Source organism: Carlito syrichta, unplaced genomic scaffold, assembly GCF_000164805.1.
Source record: "Carlito syrichta isolate Samal-C Ts95f unplaced genomic scaffold, Tarsius_syrichta-2.0.1 Scaffold82655, whole genome shotgun sequence".
NCBI lineage: Eukaryota > Metazoa > Chordata > Mammalia > Primates > Tarsiidae > Carlito > Carlito syrichta.
In genome coordinates, this window is record NW_007026751.1 from 27,162 (window position 1) to 35,994 (window position 8,833).

At 45.7% G+C, this 8,833-nt stretch overlaps 1 pseudogene; it reads left to right on the forward strand.

Moving 5' to 3' along the window:
- The first annotated feature begins 2,003 nt into the window (after window positions 1-2,003).
- LOC103258179 lies at window positions 2,004-2,942 on the forward strand (annotated as a pseudogene).
- The last annotated feature ends 5,891 nt before the right edge of the window (window positions 2,943-8,833 follow it).

An 8,833-nucleotide genomic window follows, 5' to 3' on the forward strand; every position in this document is an offset into this window, starting at 1 on the left:
TGTGAGTTTCCTTCTATGGCTCCTAAATAAAATGTAATTACTTGAAAAGTATAACTACTTTATTTTATTTATTTATTTATTTTTTGAGTTGGCGTCTCACTCCATCGCCCAGACTGGAGTGCAGTGGCCGCTCCCGGCCACCGCAGCCTCGATCTGCTGGGCTCCGGCGATCCTTCCACCTCAGCCTTCCGAGTAGCCGGAATTACAGGCGGGCGTTACTACGCCCGGCTACTTTTTTGACTTATTGTAGACATGAGGTCTCACCAAGTTGCCCAGGCGGGTCTCGAACCCGTGGGCTCAGGCAATCCACTCACCTCAGTCTCCCAAAACGCGAGATTACAGGCTGAGCCACCGAGCCCAGTTTATACTAGGAATTTTTAAAAGTTTAAAATGCACGATTTTAAGTATTTGGGGTTTTTAAGACCAAAACATAAAGTTATGGGGAAATTTAAGATGTTACACGATGGCTGAAATACAAGTCTTAGGATAAGAATAGTATGTGTGGAGGAGGGCTTGAAATATCCAAAAGACCAACATTTTACTTTTTAAAATGAAAATTCCCTGTTTTTGTGACTGAGAATTCCAGTCACACAGCATACCAGATTTAAAAATATTTAAAATTGACCCTGAGGCTGGGTGCAGTGGTTCAAGCCTGTAATCCTAGCACTTTCGGAGGCCGAGGTGAGACCTCAGGCGTTCGAGACCAGCCTGGGCAACTTGGTAGGAACTCACCTCTACAATAAATCAAAAAATAAGCCGGGTGTGGTAGTGTGTGCCTGTAGTTCCAGTTACTTGGAAGACCAAGGTGGAATGATTGCCTGAGCCCAGCAGGTCAAGGCTGTGATGGCTGTGAGCATGCCACTGTACTCCAGCCTGGGCAACAGAGTGAGACTCCAACTAAAAAAAAAAAAAAAAAATTCACCCTATGTATTCACCTTCTTGTAAATTATCTTATGGTGCAATGGCACATTTGGTTTAAAAGCACTCATCTAGAGCCACTAGATTACTTTTACTGGTTTCAGATTTGTTGGACTTTACTTTATTGAGTAACACTTGTACTTAGGTCATGAGCATTCACTTATTTGTCTACTGATAGCAATTGGGAGGAAAATCTACTCTCAAGGTCTTCTTCCTCAAGCATTTTATTTGAAGGATTCAAATTACATCTGTTGCAGCACCACTGTATCAGCTCATTCATCTCTTTTCTGCCCCACCCGTAGCTACCTGCATGCAATATGATTCCTTCTGCCTCAACCTTCCAAGTAGCTGGAATTACAGGCGCATTTCACCATGCCGGGCTAATTTTTTTTATTTATTGTAGAGACAAGGTCTCTCCAAGTTGCCCAGGCTGGTTTCGAACCCCTGAGCTCAGGCAATCCTCTTGCCCTCACCTCCCAAAGTTCTGGGATTGCAGGTGTGAGCCACCACACCCAGTGTTATTAGAATTTTTAAAAAGAAAATTAGCAAGTTAAAGCAGTAGTTGAAGTAGTAGAGGTGAAGTGTCATCTTTTTTTGTTTACTGCCTATCCAATCCCAATTATTTCTGCCATCTGGCACACAGATGTGGTTCAACAAAAGTGATTACCACATACAGACACACACACACACACACACACACACGCACATACCTGTAGTCCCAGGGGTTGACATAATTCACTTTTGTTGTTTGGTTTCCCATTTTCATGTTCAAGTTATTTAGCTGCTAGCTTTCTTTTAAAGTAAGAGCTATTTGTACAACATGACTAGATAAAGTTTCTCTCATAGAAGACAAACTATGGGCCTGTTTCCTCTGCTGTGAGACTTCCCCTCCACCAGAGTGGTCAATTTATGTATACTTTGGGTGACAAGAAGATTTGCAGTCACCTGGTCACAAACATTTTTGCCTCTTTGAATGACTTTAAAACTCCACCCCCATGTTGTCTTTTGTAGGGATGCCTCTCAAATTGTGCTTGTTTTACTGTAGGGTCACCGGTCTGACGCCCCAATCTTTTCTGAGGGTGGAAATGGTCAATTTGGGCCTGCAGCTGCTGGGATTTTCCATGGTTCTGCTGGGCTGGGTGGGCTTGTGGGCCACATCACCAACCCGCAGTGGCAGATGAACTCATACAGGGTGACAATATCATCGCAGCCCAGGCCATGTTCAAGGGGCTGTGGATGGACTGGATCCCACAGAGCAAGGACTCGATGAGCTGCAAAATGGATTACTTGGTACTTGCCCTGCTGGTAGCCATGTAAGCCACTTAAGCCCTAATGGTGACATCCCTGGTGCTGGGTTTCCTGGCCAGGTTTGTGGCCATGATGGGCATGAAGTGCACATGCTGTGGGGGAGACAACCAGGTGAAGAAGGCCTGTATAGCCATGGCTGGAGGCATCATTTTCATCGTGGCAGATCTTGCTGCCTTAGTGGCTTGCTCCTGGTATGGCCAACAGATTGTCATAAACTTTCTTTTTTTTTTTTTTGAGTTGGAGTCTCACTCTGTCGCCCAGACTGGAGTGCAGTGGCACGCTCCCGGCCACCGCAGCCTTGACCTGCTGGGCTCCGGCGATCCTTCCGCCTCAGCCTTCCGAGTAGCTGGAACTACAGGTGCGCGCTACCACGCCCGGCTAATTTTTGATTTATTGTAGAGATGAGGTCTCGCCAAGTTGCCCAGGGGGGTCTCGAACCTGTGGGCTTAGGCAATCCACTCACCTCAGCCTCCCACGGTGCGGGATTACAGGCTGAGCCACCGAGCCTGGCTGTCATAGACTTTCATAACCCCTAAGTCCCCATGAATATTAAGTACGTGTTTGGTCCTGTCATCTTTATTGGCTGAGCAGGGTGGGCTCTGATTCTCCTGGGAGGTGCACCACTCTCTTGCTCCTGTCCTGGGAGTGAGAGCAAAGCTGGGTACTATGTGCCTTGCTCTTCCCCTAACTACAACTCTGCCAAGGATTATGTGTGAGCTGAGATCTCTTTGCCCCAGCCTGACAGGCTACAGGTGTGCCCAGATGCCTGCAAAGACCCGGGACAGAGCTCAGCCTGTGGGCAGGGTGCAGAACAAAGGCCTCGGGTCACTCCATCCCTGCATACCATGTCCGGTTCTCTGGGGGAATGAGTGGGGGAGAATAAAAGGGGGAGGGTGTGCTTTTTGTACAGTAATAAAAAATAGGTTTTGGAAAGTAAAAAAAATCTATGAGCAAGTAGGGATAGACCAGTGACAGCTACATTACCTATAGTATTGGCATATATGCAGAAAGATGCTTAGGGATGCAACAGGGCATCACACTGACCTGGGAACAACAATATAACCAACAGCTACTCAGTGAAGGTTCAAAGAGTGAGAACAGGAGCTAAAACCGTATGGGTAAACCTCAATGGCAATGGTTTGCAATAAGGTCTAAGAGAGCTAAAATAAGCTAAATAAGCTCTTAGAACTAACCAGTCAAAGCATCCTTTGAGGATAAAGATCTATACTTGGATCTTTATATTTTTCACATATATTTCATATATATACATATATATACTTGCTGATACTTATCGTTTGGAGATTTGCTGACCAATTTAAATGGAACAGGATAGTGACAATAGAGACAAAGGAAAGAAGAGGTCCAGAGAAAGTAAACAAAGGGAGCAGAGTCTGAAGAGCTCAGAAATTAAGCCATCATTTTTTTGACACCTCATAAAAACAATAGGAGAGAGCACTAGCCATTTATATCTTCCTTCTAAAAGTTCAGGAAAATTAAATTCACTTGCAAGTGAATAACCTAATGGAATAAAGGACAAAAACCCCACAATCATCTCAACAGATAAACAAAAAGCTTTTGACATTCATAATACAGACTTTTTTTTTTTTTGAGTTGGAGTCTCACTCCATTGCCCAGGCTGGAGTGCAATGGCACACTCATGACCACCCCAGTATTGACCTGCTAGGCTCTGGCGATCCTTCTGCCACAGCCTTCCAAGTAGCCAGAACTACCACACCTGGCTAATTTTTTCATTTGTTGTGGAGATGAGGTCTTGCCAAGTTGCCTGGGCTGGTCTTGAACCCGCCGGCTCAGACAATTCACTCATCTTGGCCTCCCAAAGTGCTGGGATTACAGGCTGAATACAAACTCTTGACAAACTTAGAATAGAAGGGAACTTCTTTAATCTGATAAAAAGCATCTGCAAAAAACCTGCAGTTAACATCATACTTAGCTGGGCTCGGTGGATCAGCCTGTAATCCCGCGCTTTGGGAGGCTGAGGTGAGTGGATTGCCTGAGCCAGCGGCTTCGAGACCTGACTGGGCAACTTGGCAAGACCTCATCTCTACAATAAGTCAAAAATCAGCCGGGCGTGGTAGTGCGTGCCTGTAGTTCCAGCTACTTGGAAGGCTGAGGCGGAAGGATCGCCGGAGCCCAGCAGGTCGAGGTTGTGGTGGCCGAGAGCGGCCACTGTGAGACTCTAACTCAAAAAAAAAAAAAAAAAAAATCATACTTAATGGTGAAAGATTAGATGTTTTCCTCCAAGACCAGGAAAAAAATGCAAGGATGCCTGCTCTTGCCATTTCTATTCAGTGTTGCATTGGAGATTCCAGCCAGTACAATCAAGCAAGAAAAATAAAAAGCATCTAGACTGTAAAGAAGTAAAACTGTCTTTTTTTGCAGATGACATGGTTCTCCCTGTAGAAAATATGAAGGAATTCATACATGCACAAAAAGCTAATAGAACTAATAAACAAGTTCAGCAAAGTCACAGGATGCCAAGTCAGTACACAAAAATCAGTTGTATTACTACTTATGATAATGAACAATCCAAAAGTGAAATTAAGAAAACATTTCCATTCAGGCCAGGTGCAGTGGCTATGCCTTTAATCTCAGCATTTTGGGAGGCCAAGGCAGGGGGATCACCTGAGCCCAGGAGTTCAAGATCAGCCTAGGCAACATAATGACACCTCGTCTCTACAAAATAATTTTTTTTAATTAGCTGGATATGGTGGCACATACCTTTAGGGTCAGCTACTGCACTCCAGCCTGGGTGGTGAAGTGAGACCACAATTAAAAAAATAAAATAAAATAAAGAAAAAAATGAAGAAAAAAAATAATTCAATTCACAATAACATTAAAAAAGAATAAAACACTTAAGAATAAATTTAACAAAATAAGTGCAAGACATGTACACTGAAAATTTAAAAACACTGATGAGGGAAATTAAAGAAGAGTTAAATAAATAGAGAAACATCCAATGATCGTGGATGGGAAAACTCAGTAATACGACAATTCCACCCAAATTGATCTGTAAATTAACACAATATTTACAAAATTCTAACTTAATATTTTTTGGTGAAAATTGGCAAGCTGATTGTTGGGGAACAATTCTTCATAAATATTTCATAACTCTGTAGAGTCTAGATCTTCTGAACAAAGAACATGTTTGAACAGCAAAGGCCTTGGAAGCTAGAGATTTAGAGATGTGTCTCCCCGATATATGTTAGCTTATGTTATGCATTATATAGCATAATCTAGAGAACATCTACACTCCCTCTTCTAGAAAAGATTTGTTTATATTCCAGAGTAAAGATGAAATCATTATCTCTTCCTAGAGGGGAAAGTAGGCAGATGTGCCAGCAAACCTTATATAACCTCAGAGTCTCCTAATGTGGGGAGTTTTCTCCTGTGGTGAAACCCACTCCATGTGCAGGCAAACAGCTGGCCCTCGTTTGTGTTGCCCTGTGGATAATTGGGGCAAGGGAATGGATGCAAGATACTATTCTGGATGCTGCTTTTACTGTGAGTAATAAACCATCTGCCCCTGATATAGGGGTCTGATGTGATATATATATATATATACACGTGTGTGTGTGTGTGTGTGTGTGTGTGTGTGTGTGTACAGTGACTAACTTCTTAGTTTGCAAGTAGGGTAAAATCTCAGACCCTTCCCAGCTTCTGACTTCACACTGATCCTAAAATTAAATGAAACAGACCCAGTATACCACAACAATTTTGAAAATGAAGAACTAAATTGGAAGACTTTTACCTTTCAATTTCAAAACATATTATAAAAATCAGTTATCAATACAGTGTGGTGATGGCATAAAGACAGACATATATCAATGAAACAGAATTGAGAATCTAGAAATAAACTTCTATATTTATGGTCAATTGATTTTTTTTTTTTTTTTTTGAGTTGGAGTCTCACTCTGTCCCCCAGACTGGAGTGCAGTGGCCGCTCCCGGCCACCGCAGCCTCGACCTGCTGGGCTCTGGCAATCCTTCTGCCTCAGCCTTCCAAGTAGCTGGATCTACAGACGCGCGCTACCAGGCCCAGCTCATTTTTATTTATTGTAGAGATGAAGTCTCACCAAATTGCCCAGGTGGGTCTCGAACCCGTGGGCTCAGGCAATCCACTCACCTCAGCCTCCCAAAGGCACGGGATTACAGGCTAAGCCACCGAGCCCGGCTGATCAATTGATTTTTGACGAAGGTATAAGGCATTTCAATGGGAAAAAGATAGAAGTCTTTTCAACAAATGGTGCTGGGAAAATTGGATATCTACATGCAAACCATCCTCAAAAATTAAGTCAAAATGGAACAGAGACCTAAATATAAAAGGTATAGCTATAAAACTTGTAACAGAAAACAAGAGAGAGCAAGATGGCACAGTAGGAGGTCTCCCACTCATAACCCCTCAAAACAAGAATTCTGCTCCTAAAAATGTCTTTGTGGGAGCCTTGGGATTCAGGAAGGAGGTTGTGAAACCCCGGTGGAACCCAAGATCTAGGAGGGTCATCTTAAGAGTGCAGACTGCAAGCCGGGCTCAGGAGGCTGAGGTGAGTGGATTGCCTGAGCCCACGGGTTCGAGACCTGCCTGGGCAGCAAGACCTCATCTGTATAATAAATAAAAAAATCAGCCGGGCGTGGTAGCGCATGCCTGTAATTCCGGCTACTTGGAAGGCTGAGGCGGAAGGATCGCAGGAGCCCAGCAGGTCGAGGCTGCGGTGGCCGGGAGTGGCCACTGCACTCCAGTCTGGGTGACAGAGTGAGACTCCAACTCAAAAAAAAAAAAAAAAAAAAGAGTGCAGACTGCACCTAGACCAGCTGATCACTATCCTGGCTTCAGACCCAGGAAACAGCCCTGTTTTCCTAAAGGCTTGGCTACAACCCCGTTTGGCCTCGAGCCTGCTACCAAAATTGTCTGCCAAGGGGTCTGGGAGGAATCACGCACACTAGAGCCTCAGCAGACAGGCCCACCGACATTGACATAAGCAGTGAACCCAAAAGCTATTCTGTAGCTCAGCTCTAGCTCCCCTCAACTGTGGTCCCAGATGAGTACTACTTGCACAAGGACCCAGAGGGAAATGTTCCCATCTCTGCCACCAGGGCAGGTTTGCTGGTCTCCATCCCACAGTAGATCCTGAAGGGGCCCTGTTTTAGCTCTAGCTCCTCTCTGCCACACCCCAGAAGTAATTCCACCGACACAGAGAAGTGCTGGGAGACCAGCCTGTTTGAGCCACTGTGAACAGGCTCGCCAGCTTCCGTCCCACAGCAGGTAACGATGGGGCCTGAAAGCTTGACTCCAGCCCCTCCAGTCGTGGTCTGGGAGCAAACCCAAAGACATAGAGAACTTCTGGGAGATGTGCCCGTGTATGTCATCAGGACAGGCTTGCCAGCCTACGTCCCATAGCAGATCCTGAAGGGGCCACGTCTCAGCCCCAGTCCGTTTCTGCCAAAGCCAGGGAGTTATCACGCCTGTGCAGGAAACTCCTGTGAGACGTATGGGGACAGGCTTGCCAACCTCTGTCCCACAGAGCCCTGAGTCGCAGCTCCAGCCTCTCTCAGTTGCAGTCCTGGAGCAATCCTTCCTACGTAGGGATCTGCTGGGAATCTTGCCTGCTGGTGTCACCAGGTTAGGCTTGCCAACATCGGTTCCATAGTTTCTGAAATAGCACTGAAGCAGTTTCAGCCCCTCCCATCTGTGATTTTGGAGCAGTTGTGCCCAGCTGGGGTCCTGCCAGGAGACATGCCCTTCTGAGTCCCTGGATCTTGGTCCTGGAGGGAGGCACATCTGGCAGTGCCCCTGAAGGCTGACTCCCTGACCTCAGTCTCATTGTGAACCTTGAAACACCTCTATAATAGACTCCAGCCCTTCTAAGTTGAAGTCTGATAGCAGGACTGCTTGCTCAGGAGCCTGTCAGGAGACACACCTATCCATGACCCCGGAGACAGGCCTGAAAATCTTGGTCTCACCTGTGGACCCTAAAACAACCCTGTGTGTCATTTCCAGCCCCACTCAGCCATGGACTGGGGCAGTATGGCCAGCTCAGGGACCCAACCAATAATCCAGTAGTAGCCCTCCCAGAGACATGGAGGAAGCCACACCCATTAGCAAACCTGATAACAGGCCTGCCATCTGTGAACCCTAAAGTGGATACTCATTTCAGCACCAGCCCCACAGGCCAAGGTCCTGGAAACAGTCCATTCCACCCAGGTACCAGATAGGACCCATGCTCACTAAAGCCCCTGGTAACAGACCCACCAGCTTTGATCTCCTCTGTAGATCCAGCATCAGCCACATTACTCAGATTCAACCCCACTCAACTGTGATCCTAAGGGCAATTCCATCAACCCAGAAACCTCACAGAAGACTTTAACGTGCCAGAATCAGCCTGTAAAGACTGAAAGAGGAGTTTGCTTCTTCAAATGCACAGACACCAATGCAAGGCTATACAGGGACCACTAAAGAAAATTTATAGCAATAAATGCCTACTTTAAAAAAAAAAAAAAAGTTGGGCTCGGTGGCTCAGCCCGTAATCCCGCGCCTTTGGGAGGCTGAGGTAAGTAGATTGCCTGAGCCCATGGGTTCAAGACCCGCCTGG